This window comes from Cynocephalus volans, chromosome 7 (assembly GCF_027409185.1).
Source record: "Cynocephalus volans isolate mCynVol1 chromosome 7, mCynVol1.pri, whole genome shotgun sequence".
NCBI lineage: Eukaryota > Metazoa > Chordata > Mammalia > Dermoptera > Cynocephalidae > Cynocephalus > Cynocephalus volans.
In genome coordinates this window covers 108,534,130-108,547,373 of record NC_084466.1, presented here as the reverse complement: position 1 = coordinate 108,547,373, position 13,244 = coordinate 108,534,130, and the positions used below count along the sequence as shown (strand labels likewise).

Below are 13,244 nucleotides of genomic sequence, written 5' to 3'. Positions count from 1 at the left end.
AAGGGAACCTGGAGAATTGATGTATTAAGAATGAAGGTGTAACCGTGACCTGGCCTCTGGTTTGTAATGGCTCTCTTCTTTTCAAAAGCTATATTTCAAAAAGTTCCAAGTTTCTGTCTCCCCTCCCCACCCCCATAATTGACACCAAATTGTTCAGACTATTAACAGCATTTCTTTAGACCTAAATTACATTAAACGCTGGCTCTGTCTGCCTGAAATGTTAAAAGAAGACTGACAATCAGACAAAGTTATTAAAATATATAACGATACGTTATATATCTTTGTATGGAGCAATGCTTGCAAAATTGCTCCATTTTTAGCTGCCTGTCACCCTGACTCGGGCCTGAAAACTTGTCTTTTTTTAAACTAAATCCTTTTTCAACTAAACGGTGTGGTGGGTGGGGGTGAGCACCCACTGCAGACCTCAGACAGTGGAGTGTTATTCCGCTGAGGCAATTGTTAAAAAGGGAAACTAAGAAACCAGTGACCACCAGTTTAATAGGCAGTTGAAAAGGAATAGAGCAGGTACAGGGCCTTCATTTCTTTTCACACTCTGATCAGTTTAAAATTTTTTGAGTATCCACTGAATATGTACCTTTATTTATAGAACATATTCAAGTACTATTGTAAATGTACTATATAATCATAAAAAACAAACAGAAATTTTTTTAAAGAGGAAATCTAAACATAGACCTTCTAAAGTTTTCTTATCACAGTCCCAATGGATCTTTACCGGTCCGTAGGGTATGAACACTCCACTCTGGTCCGACTGAGGAATATTCAGAACAGAATATAATAAGGGGCTAAATATATGCCCCTGATTAGCCGTTGTGGGTTGTGTCCCCCTTTTGGCGTACCTGTGATATGCCCTTCTTTGGAAATAGGGCCTTGCTGATGTAATCAAGTTAAGATGAGGTCATACTGGATTAGGTTGGGCCCTAAGCCAATGACCTGACTTCCTTTAAGAAGAGGAAAATTTGGACACAGAGACACACAGGGAGAATGCCACATGACAAAGGAAACAGTTATTGAAGTGATGTATCTACAAGCCAAAGAATGTCAGGGACTGCAGTCAACCCCCAGAGCTGGAGGAGGTGAGGAAGGATCCTCCCACAGAGGCTTTAGAGAGAGATGGCCCTGTTGACACCTTGATTTTGGACTTCTAGTCCCCGGAACTGAGATAATAAATTTCTATTATTATAAGCCACCCCCTTTATGGTATTTTTTTAATGGCAGCCCTAGGAAGTTAATTCATTAGCTATGTAATGTTAGCAATGTGATGTCAGTCATGTTATTTACTCTTTTTGTGCCTTAGTTTCTTCATCTGTATAATGGCAATTAAAACCTCCACCTACACAATCAATCAGGTTATTCTGAGGAATAAGTGACATAAGGTGTGCCATGTCCTCAGCAGGGTGCCAGGAACATACAAGCAATAGCTCCTACTTATTGAGCCCTTGCAAGTGAGACTTCCAGAGTGAGGACTGGGGAAGGGAGGGACAGCGGTTGCAGGGGCTGGCAACGTTGAACCTGAGTCCTGTGTTCCTGGAAAAGAGCAATGTCCAAAAACCCGGTCGTGTTCCATAAAGGCTTACTGCAAAGAACCACCCTTCCCTATATGACTTGTGGGTGCCACTTGCTTACCCAGGACAGGGCCAGACACAGAACCCCTAAGTTCCCATTTTTTATCTCATAATCTAGACAAAATATCCTCCTGTGTGACTTGACCAAACTTTAGTCAAGCTTCTCCCTTCTCCCTTCAAAGTCCCAGGATATCGACCCAGAACACCAAAAGCCCTTCCTTGACGACCCCTCTCCAAATCAGCTGACCACAAAGAAAGACTTCACGTGCTCAACTCTCCAAGCTCACCCCGGCTCACCCCACTCCCAATCCCTGCTCCTTTCCAGCCTCATTTGTTCCTCCTTCTAAAAGAAAAGGGTTTTTTCTGCTCATCTTTGAGATGCTTACAAATCTTGGGGTCAGAGTGTTTTCTCTGTTGCAATAGGCCCCCTTTCCCTATTATAATGTCTTTTTTTTAATTGTGATAGAAAACATATATCATAAGCTTTACCATCTTACCCATTTTCAAGTGTGCAGTTCATAGCGCTAGGTATTTTCACATTATTGTGTAAAAGGTCTCCAAAACTGCATTTTGCAGAACTGAAACTCTATGTGCGTCGAGCAGCAACTCCCTATCACTCCGCCTTCTCCCTGTTCCAGACCCTGACAAACACCCAGAATAACTTTTTTCAAATACAGTCTCTCCTTACCTACATCCGGAGTTTTTCTTTGACAGTTTTCTGGTGTCATATCTCTGGTGAACAACTGACCATGAGTTGGACCCTGCTGTCTTTAGCCTAGTGTTAATGCTAGTTTCTCAGATCCTTTGTGTTTTGGGGAAATGGGAATGTCCAATGCTGAGTCCTAACTTCTAACCCAGTGCTTTGCGAGTTAGTTTGTTGTAACCTGCTTAGTACTTACTTTTGATTCTTTGAGGCAAGGAGAGTTTGCTCTGGTTCTACTTTCTTCTTGGTTCTCCCAGCAGAGATTTTTCAAAGAAGTCCCCTGGTCTCCTTAACTAAGGATTGAACAAGGGAGGATTATTTGGATGGGGAATGGGCAAGGAGCATTTGAGCAGGACTCTTTCCTGTCTCCTCTAAGGTCGTATGTCTGATGTAATAACTAATCCCATGAATAACTAACTGTATTAGTTTCCTAGGGCTTCCATAACAAAATACCACAAACTGGGCAGCTTAAAACAACAGATATGTGTTGTCTCACCGTTGCGGAGGCCAGAAGTCCAAGATCGAGGTGGCAGTAGGGCCCTGCCCCCTCTGAAGGCTCTCGGGGGAGATCCTCCTTGCTTCTTCCTAGTTTCTGGTGGCTGCCGGTGATCCTTGGCATTCCTTTGCTGGTAGCATCAGCATTTCAGTATCTGCCATCTTCTCCCCACATGTTGCCATCTTCTCTTCTCACAAGGACACCAGTCATATCAGATCAGGGCCCACCCTAATGACCTCATCTTTAACTTAATTACCTCTGCAAAGACCCTATTTTCAAATAAGGCCACATTCACAGGTGCCAAGGTTAGGACTTTGGTATACCTTTTGGGGACACGATTTGACCCATAACAGTAAGTCCCCCTCCGTCTGGCATCCTCTGCCCTCTTCTCCACTCAACACATGCTTTGCCATCATGGCACTAATTCCACACAATATCTTCAGTAATGGCCAAATTGCATGAAAGACCATTTGGAAATTCAGTGGCCTCTTTGGGAGGCCTGGAAATTGTCCATCTGGCTCTCATCTAAAACCTGCCCCTTCCCAGCCCTTCTCCACCCCCTGCCAACTCCTTCTTCCTCCTTTTTACTAAATTGGATCTTCCGTTGAATTGTTTGGTCTTTTGCCTTCAAACTTCTACTTCCTCCACGCCTCCACCCACCCCTGCCGTACCTTCCCCATCCCACACCAGCCCCTCAACTCCCTGCAGTCAATGGCACATTTCTAGTAAGATAAAATATTAAAATATGAATTACTATCATAATTTTAAGGCTCTGGATATTTTTTTGCCACCACCTTGAGAAGTTGTACTGTAAGGATATACATGGCTATAAAAAGTTGTGAGAGGTATACTCATAAGCTCTGCTACAAAATGCTGGCATATAAGAGTTAAGAAGTATTCACCTCATAGTTCTCTCTGTGAAATAGAAGTTACTGTGGTTCAAAGTTTTGATCAATATACTGGTATGTGAATAAGACTCTCTAAGAAAACTTTGCATGCAAGGTATTCAGGATGTGGTTTTGTTAAGGAAAAGAGAAGTAATTTTGTCCTAAAGTAAAATGACATTGTTACAGAATAAGGAAGAGGAATGTGGATGAAATCTGAAAGGATATGTTACTGAACTCAGGTCCGGCTGCCCGTCCCCTTGAGAAGGAAAGAAAGAAAGACCCAGAAGTCAAAGAGTTAGTGTTAGAAAAGCAGATGTATTAGGTTATCCCCTCTCTCTGGTACACTTGAGGAGAATGGCCAGGCTGAAGCCATCTCAGACTCAGGTTTACTCAGGGGTTTTTAAAAAGGGGGATGAGGGAATGGAACGTAGGAAAATGAAAAGCAGGAGGGAGGGGACATGAGCAACAAGGGCTTCATGTGAGGTCTCGGGTGCAGGGTCTCACCAGGACTCCATCTGCTTTCTGCTCCCGTCCTTGTCTCAGGGTCTGGGAAGCACGTGCAAGTCTGAAGCTTCAGGCTGGCTAGAAAACAATTTTACATTCATTTAAATAATGTCATCTTGCCCCCTAACCATGGTTCAAAATATCAAATAACCATGGGAGAAGAGGGAACTCAGAGAAATGCCTGCCAAGAAAAAAACCATGTGTTTTTAAAATCTTTTAGAGCCCATGTGGTTTTAGGTCCTAACATGGCTTCAGTCCTGCTCACTCCAACAGATGTGGAAAGTTGTAGAAGGTGCACAGAAGAGGAATTTTATTTGTTATGGTCAAAGATGGATAAGGTTTAGTGAGTGGGATTATTAAACAGATTTTCTTAAAAAGAGCTTTAGGATCAAATATTATACTGAGGTAACACAAATTTGTTTTCTCTGTTAAATGACAAAATTTTCTTGAATTATTGATATGCTTCTTAAGAGGTTGTAAAGGTTTTTCTTTAACTTCTGAGAAATCTGCCTGGAAGGCAATGATTCTGTGTCTTAGACTAATTTCCTGTGCTTTATGTTGAATTTTTCATGTCTTTGATTACTTAAGGAAGCAACGTCCTCTCACGGGTGAAAGAACAAAGCTTCTTTACAATCATGTTACCATTTATATTTTCCTTTAAAATTTTTATTGTCACTTTAATTTTAAATTGCCTTTACTTTTTTTTCCACATGCCACAGAAACAACCAAATTTCCTCATCAATTGCATTGCTTTTGTAATAAACTCATCAGATCTTTCACTTTTGAAAATGATCATTAATAAATTAATCATAGCCATTTTAAGTCTTTTGTCATCTACAGATAGTTTTTTGTTTTATTCTGATCCTTCTCTAAAAGCACCAGCAAATCAGCTACCAGAGTGCTCGACTTTAACAAAGGATGGTCTCAGAACCCCATGGGACAGGACTGTGCCAAGTACTCACAGGCACAGGCTTAAGTAACTTTGAAGAAGCTAATGGGTGCTTGAGACTACTAACCCAAGACAGAACAGAGCAAGAATTAGGATGTGTGAACTGATAAGGAGTGATTTAGGTTTTGTTTGAAATGTTGCTGATACTTTAATATTCTATTTTCTGAATATAAAGAACTACTGTCTCTTTCCTTTTAAGCTATCTATAACAATTTACGTAACTGTGCCTTAAAAAAATAGAAATGAAACAATTAACTTTTTCTTCCTGTCTGATTCCTCTGGAATTCAGAAAATGATATGGAGTTTTCTTATTTTTATGGCAATGCAATTATTTGCATAGGTTCAATAAGAATCTATTATTCTTATTGACAGGACATAATTGGAAACATTGGTTATACAACAAAGCTTATCCTGAATAAGGCTTTGTTTGGAATGTCCTATTTGAGAAAGAATCAGATATGATCAGTAAATTTTAAGAAACTAAGTTTAACTTTATGGAGCCAATGCTTACAAAACCTACTTGGAAAAACTGGCCTGGTACCTGGCTTGTAGGGTTCCCAGCCATACAGATGAGTAAGGAATTCTCTTTCTAGTGGGCCAAGGAAACAGGCCATTTGAGAAGAGAGGAATTCTCCAAATCTATGGGTACAGCAGATAAAATCTGATGGTGACTTTTTGGCTTGGCTTCCCAGCTGCAAGAGGATTTTAAAGGTCCATTCTGAAATTCCTAAGGAAATCTTTCAGCAAAGCAAACTTTAAAAGGCCTGTGTGTTAAATCGTAGATGCATTCTTGCTGCATCTGTGTAAATAATCAGGCCAAACCTAATCAGACTACCTTTATTTCATGATCAAGAATAATCTTTATTTGAGACTACCTTTGATCAAGAGGAAGCTATCTTCACAGAAATTTTTGTGTTTCGATGGAAAACTGTAGCACATCCTTGTGGGTTCAGATTCTGGTACTACTCATCGTCTTGGAGCTAGTTTGAGCCTTTTGTAAATAGCAGATAACTGATGGATATGAAAACCAGTTTTGTTACCACCTATAAACTGTACTAGATCCTGTCATCTTGCACAGTGTCAAACCTTACCAAATTTTCAACTCTTGTTTTCCTTCAATATCTACCTACAACCCTCCAAATTAACATTTCCAATTTTTTTCCCTCCCTCTTGCCTTAGTGTCACCAAGAACTAAAATCTAACAGCCTAGATTCTCCCTGGGACTCTAGGTTGCCTGTAGATTTCCACTTCCCCCAGCATCTGTGGAAGCACAGCGACCTAAAGCCCCATGACTTGATATATACCACGAAGGTCTTACCACCGCAGACCATGTAGGGGCCAGTTTCTCTCTGAAAAAGGCACTGTCTGGGCCACCAAGGAGGTCTGATAAAAACACCCAAGTTGTGAATGCCCTTGTTTGAGAAGTAACCAAGACCTTGGACAGCATTGCCAAGAGCACTGACATCTTAACTTCAGTAAAATCCACATGACCAGAAGACTTTCATCCACTGACCTCATGGAATCCACCGGACTGGATACTCACAGGATACAACTCCTGGCTCTTTAATATAACTTTATATTAATATTTCTCTTTTTCATTTTTGTCATCCCTCCAATAAAATGCCTGATCAGTGAGACCCTAAAACTGATCTGTGCCACCACCTCTCAATAGATGGTCCCACTGCTTTTGCAGGAACAACACAAACAGGAGTCCTCAGGAGACCATTTCTTAGATTCTGATTTTCCCCATTCAGGAGATTTATGATCACCTCTGAGTTGTTCAGTGAGGACCAATATTCATTAATTTTGAACCAAAGGGTGGAATGACAATGTTGAGTTTGTAAAATTTTTTTTTTTTTAATTTTATTTTGTCGATATACATTGTAGCTGATTATTGCTCCCCATCACCAAAACCTCCCTCCCTTCTCCCTCCCCCCCTCCCCCCCAACAATGTCCTTTCTGTTTGCTTGTCGTATCAACTTCAAATAATTGTGGTTGTTATATCTTCTTCCCCCCCCCGGTTTTTTTTTGTGTGTGTGTGTGTGTGTGTGTGTGTGTGTGTGTGTGAATTTATATATTAATTTTTATCTCCCACCAATAAGTGAGAACATGTGGTATTTCTCTTTCTGTGCCTGACTTGTTTCACTTAATATAATTCTCTCAAGGTCCATCCATGTTGTTGCAAATGGCAGTATTTCATTCGTTTTTATAGCTGAGTAGTATTCCATTGTGTAGATGTACCACATTTTCCGTATCCACTCATCTGATGATGGGCATTTGGGCTGGTTCCAACTCTTGGCTATTGTAAATGTAAAATTTTTTAATTGTGGTAAAAGACACATACCATTAAATTTATCATCTTACCCATTTTTAAGTGTATAGTTCAACATTAAGTACATTCATATTGTTGTACACATTGTTATGCAAAGATGGCAGAAATCTTTTTATCTTGCAAATCTGAAACTCTATATCCATTAAGTAAAAACTGCCCACTCTCCCCTACCACCAGCCCCTGGCAATCACCATTCTACATTCTGTTTCTATGAATTTGACTACTTTAAGTATCTCATATAAGTACTACATAATCATACCATATTTGTCTTTTCGTGACTGGCTTCTTTCACTTAGCTAATGTCCTCAAGATGCATTTATGCTGTGGTATGTGTCAGAATTCCCTTCCTTTTTAAGGCTGAGTAATATTTCATTGAATGCGTATACCACATTTTGTTTATTCATTCATCCATGGATGGGTGACGATGCTGAACTTTGCCTGAGCCCTGTGCTCCTAGAAAACAGCAGTCAAGAAATCCTTCTACACTTTGTGCTTCAAAACAGCTTACTGCAAAGAACCCCCTTCCCCATGTGACCTAGGTAAGACTTGCAAATGCCCCCTCCTTGTTTACCTAGGACAGAACCAGACACAGACCCTTCAAGTTTTGTCTCATAAATGATTAGCTAAATTGTTTGCCTTCACTGAGCAATCTGGACAAAATACCTCCTAATGTGACTTGACCAAACTTTATTCAGGCTTCTCCCCTCCCTACAAGCCCTGGAACTTTGACTCACCTTCAACCTGAGCCAGCCATCAGATTACAGAACAGTTCTTCATGACCACACATCTGAGGTCTCTTTTGAGACTCTTGAAGATCTGTGGTCAGAGTGTTCTCCCTATTGCAATAGTCCCCTCCTACAACTGCAATAGTCTTTTCAAATAAAGTCTCTGCATACCTTAGCGGATTTGTTTTTGACTGGGGTTAGTGAGAAAGTGCTGAGCGGTGTGCCACTAGATGTGAACCCGGAGGACCACAGGGTCTGGCCCAGTATCTAAGCAAACAACGATTTCTTCGTCCCATTTTACAAGTAAGAGGATGGAGATATAAGAAGGCTCAAAGGACTTGCTGGCTGTCACACCAATGACAGTATTGGGAATCCCGGTGCTATCTCTGATCTCATAGAAAACAGTGCTCTTTCCAGGATGAACATGTCCAATCCTGGTCAATGTTTGCAGATGGTGAAAAACACTCTTCAGTGTTCTAAGAAAAGGAGAATGTGACTCAAGACTGGAAGAAAATAAATGGAATCTCCAGAGTTTCAGAGAACCTCTTCCAGTCTGTGGAAATGAGTGAAGTCCACCCAAACGAGAACAAGCAAAGGCTATTTATTCAGAACTTGTTCTCGTAAGGGAGTCAGCCACCATCAAATGCATTTGGCAGAGACTCAACGGCAGGCAGGGGAGTGGGGAAGCTTTACCATGGAGAAAAGGGAAGGCTTCAGGCTGTTGGCATGGGGAAGCTGTAGGCGGGCAAACTAGAAGTGGGCAACCTAGGCAATTGCTTAGGGGTATGCATTTGGCTTTCTCTGGTTGGTCATAAATTGGAAGCCTATGTAAAAATTAGGGAAGCTGTCAGTTATTAATCAATTTTGGTTGTTTGGGTTATTATTTGGCTTGCTGAATTAGTTGCTACAGATAGTAGTTTGGCTTCCTGGATTGACTACTGTTGCTAGCAGGTTGGCTTCGGGGGCTGGTTGCAGCAGGTTCACAGTCAGAATTCTATTTTATGTACAGCCTAGCTGTTGTCCCTTTGTATATTCAGTCTCTCAGGTGTCTACAGGGACCGCGTCTAGAAGTGGCTTGCAGACCAGCTCTGCAGGTGATGGGCACACAGCCCAGGACCAGCGGTGAGAGGCTTTTCCACTCGCCATCTGCAGGAGGAAATGTACGGGATGGCCAAGCTTGCCACAGCTGCCCTCCCCAATGCTGTCTTTGCTCACCAATGGGTGAGCATCAGGGCCCTGAGCATCATCTCCAGCTTCCCAGGACGCTCAGACGGAGGCCCTCCCGCTTGCCTTCTTTTCTTTGTGTTGGTCATAGGATCTCATGAAAATCCAAAGGACTTTAGTCATCTCCACACTCGCCCTTACATTTAACAGGTGGGCAGACAGAGGCCCAGACATTCTAGTGTCTGGATTCTAGCCTAATTCTGCTGGGACCTCCCTGAGCCAGGCACAGCAGATTTGACTTTCTCAAGAAGCTCAGTCAAGTGTCACAGAGAAGTAAATAGATAAACACACTCCATAACTTCCCCAGTCCTTCCAGAAGCTGTCTCGGCGCTGAGCTTGCAAATACTGTTCCTTCTGTCTAAAAACCCTGTTCCTTTCCCCCGGTCTCCCCTGTGAATTCCTTTCTATCCATGAGTTCCCAGGTTCAACATCACCTCCTCTAGGAAGGTTTTCCCCACACCCTGGATTCCTTGACCCTTGGAAGTCCTTCCAAAGTGCCCTGTGCTTATGTCTCCTGGACTAGTCAGCCTTCTACTCCAGAGGTTTTTGTTTTTGTTTTTTTTTTTTACCTCCTTACGCTAAATGACAGTAAGATCCTGAAGACCACCTCTAGATCTTGGTTTCCATTGTCAGTCTCATACCTACTACAAAGCAGCCCCTGAGATATTTGGAGGTGTGCACAGAGCTTGAGGCCAACTCAGGGGGAATGAGGTGGAAGACTGACTGAAGAGGGGGGTCATGCTGGGGCCAAGTCTGAAAGGAGGAGTAGGACTTTGCCAAGGAGTCAGCGGGGAAAGGCACTCCCCACGAAGCTTTTAGCAGGAGAAGTATGGGAGGAGGATCTGGGCGGGGTGAGGATGGCATGTGGCTTGCCATTGCTGGAGGATAAAGAACAAGGCAGATAAAACAGTGAGAATGAGCAGGGGTACATAAAATCTTAAACATCCCACTTCACCACATACTAGCAGTTTATCTCCAAGCGAGCTATTTCATCTCTACGCCTCAGTTTTCTCACCTGCAAAATGGAGATTATAATAGTAATCTTCACGTTGAAGCTGTTGTAAGGATTAAGTGAGTTGACATATGTAAAACATTAGGAGAGTACAGAGCAAGAATTATGAAAGCACTTGCTATTTTAATATCACATCAAAGACTTCATCCTATAGGCAAAATGGGGCTGAAACTTGTAATCAGAGGAGAGATATAGTCAGTTTTAGTTTAGAAAGATTTGTGTAGGAGGGATTGGTGGGGCAGGACCTGAGGCCAGAAAAGCATCTGGGAAATCATTTCCTACAGAAATCCAAATGATTAATAAGGACTGAACTGACCTGGGGCAGGGGTGGGGAGGATGGGGCAGGATTAAGCAGCACTACTTAGCAGGTAAAATTGGCAAGATTTAGTGACTGGCTAGAAATGGGTGGGGACAGACTGCAAGAAGCCCAGGACACCGCCCAGATTCCTGGTTTAGGTGATTTGAGTGGATAAGATACAGTAAGACAAGGAGTTTGTGAGCATCTCCTGTGTGCCAGGCACAGAGCTGGACATGATGTCATGAGATGCTGAGGAACGGATCCAGGGCCACCACAAGTGAGTGGCCGAAGGAGACTTGGAACTGCCTCCCAATGCTCAGTTTATGCACTTAGTAACACAACCCACTGCAATCTAAGAAATGGGTTCTTCCCAGAGGATAAGCTTTCTGCATCTCACATCACATCTCTTAACGCTTTAAGAGGACCCACAAGGAAAATTCAGGCACCAAAAAATGGGGTTGAGAGGGGCTTTTGAACTGCTGGGGTTTCCCACACCAAAAATAATAAAAGTGTCTTACCTTGAGTCACTTCATATAGGAAAGTTTCTTTCATTCCATTCATATTAATGTAACACATGTTATACAAAACTTAAATATTTTGCCTCTACCCCCAGTTTTGTTGGAGGCAGATCTCTAAATTTTCTTTTTATTTTTCTTAAACAAAAAATGCTTTATTAATACAACACACACAAACTATAAAGCACTAAGAAATTTAAATATCTATGTCATAGCTAACAGGTGGCAGTTCAATGTGCAGGCTTGACAATACTTGAAGGAGAATGCAACAGATTAGGCTCCCCTGGCAGAGAAGGCATTGTCACAGACGAAGTGGGGCCCTGAGGTAACAGCTTTTCAAGTTCTCTCTCCTCATCAGGGATCATGAGAGACACTCCAGTCAAGGGAAAGTGTGCAATCTGGTGCTCTTTGGGCAGGTCAAAACTCTCAAAATCTAGAGGATCAAAAGGAAAGCCGTTTTCTGTTTCTGGATAGGTCTCATCCAAGGCAGGAACAGAACTGTTTGCTTTAACCGTCTTCTCAATCATCTTTTTGGCAGAGATGGTTGGCTGTTCTTGTTTGAGGGGTCCACTAGTCTTTACTGACTTTTCTGCAGCTCTGTTGACAGTTCCCAAAGCCTTTCTGGCAGCTTTTGTAAGGCTAGTGGAGCATAGAACATTCGCCAACATGTGGTGTTGAAACCTGAGATCGCCCATCTAAAGCTTTGACTGTGTATGCAGCCTTGTACACATACTTACAAGGCCCAGACCGCAGCTTCAGCCCATCCTTAGGAGCCACATGGGTGCCTGGTTCTCCATTTTCCTTATCAACAAAGGTCAGAGTAGCCATTCTGGATTACTCCAAGACTCCGCAGCCTTTAACTTTTATTCTTAAATTTCAAAAGGGTTGTAGTTAAAAACTGCCATTGAATATCAGCAATGGAAAAAAAAATCCATAGAGTTATGAATTAAGCTGTTTTTCAAGTATTTTCCCCCCTATTTCATTTCAAGAAGTAGGTTTTGGTTTTTGTTATTAAGCAGAACCTGGCTTGATAAAAGGGTGTTGAATGAAGGAGTCAATACACCTTGTAAGGAAATGAAGTGATCCTCAAACAATAAAACTCAAGAACCAACACGCTCTCTTCTGATGAGACTGCCACCCCTCCAAGTGTCCTCAGAGCAGTAGGAGGAAGCAGTTGTCAAACTCTGGGACCCACACCTCATCCCTTGACAATAATGTTGGAGTTGGTGAGAATCCTGTTCATGTTTTTCCTCAGCAGAGTGCACAGAATCCCATGTGAGTGAAGCTTTGTTTGAGGAAGGGAAACTGGCTTATTGTAGGAGGATTTATCCGAAGCGAAGCCAACTGGCAATGTGCAGCTAAAGGACTACTCTTCAGCAATAATATTTACCAGGAAACTCGCTTCCTGTCCTTAATCAGCCCAATATTTTTTAAAGAGATGAGGATGTCTTTGCGATGGTGGGGGGCAGTGGAGAGGAAGCGACAAAGTATAGTAATCTAAAGCTGTCGCCAACGTTTCTGCCCTGTCTGGCTCAATTTTGGCCTCGTTACAATTTCTGTGCAAGTTGGGGGAGGTTGTGGGGCTGATACAGGTGTGGACCTCAGAGGTGGTAAGTTCTGCTCAGTTTTGGGGACAGATATGTCATTATGTTTTCCAAGTGGGAACTTAATAAGAATAAATCACATAAGGAATTCTCAATAAACCACAGTGCTCCAAAGGAGATTGTATAAAACTCCGAAGAATTCTGAAAGGTAATGTTAATAGTTTAGCTGCAGCATTCACACACCACTACTACCAAGAAAATTAGGTCAGTTTTGAAGAAGGCAATTGTCTTTTTTTTAATCGCATTTTCAGAAAATGAATATTGAAAAATGAAAAACTTAGATATACGACAAGCCAAGTTGACTTCTATCTTCAGAACTTAATATTGTGATAATCTTGGTGCTGTAAATCCCCTGAATATAGGAATATATAATAACAGTTTTCATATATTGAGAGCTTAACTTGTCTCAGTC

The 13,244-nt window shown here is 41.9% G+C and overlaps 1 pseudogene; it reads right to left on the bottom strand.

Annotated features, from left to right (window-relative positions):
• Positions 1 to 11,424: 11,424 nt before the first annotated feature.
• On the bottom strand, positions 11,425 to 12,056 carry LOC134382708 (securin-like; annotated as a pseudogene).
• Positions 12,057 to 13,244: the final 1,188 nt, after the last annotated feature.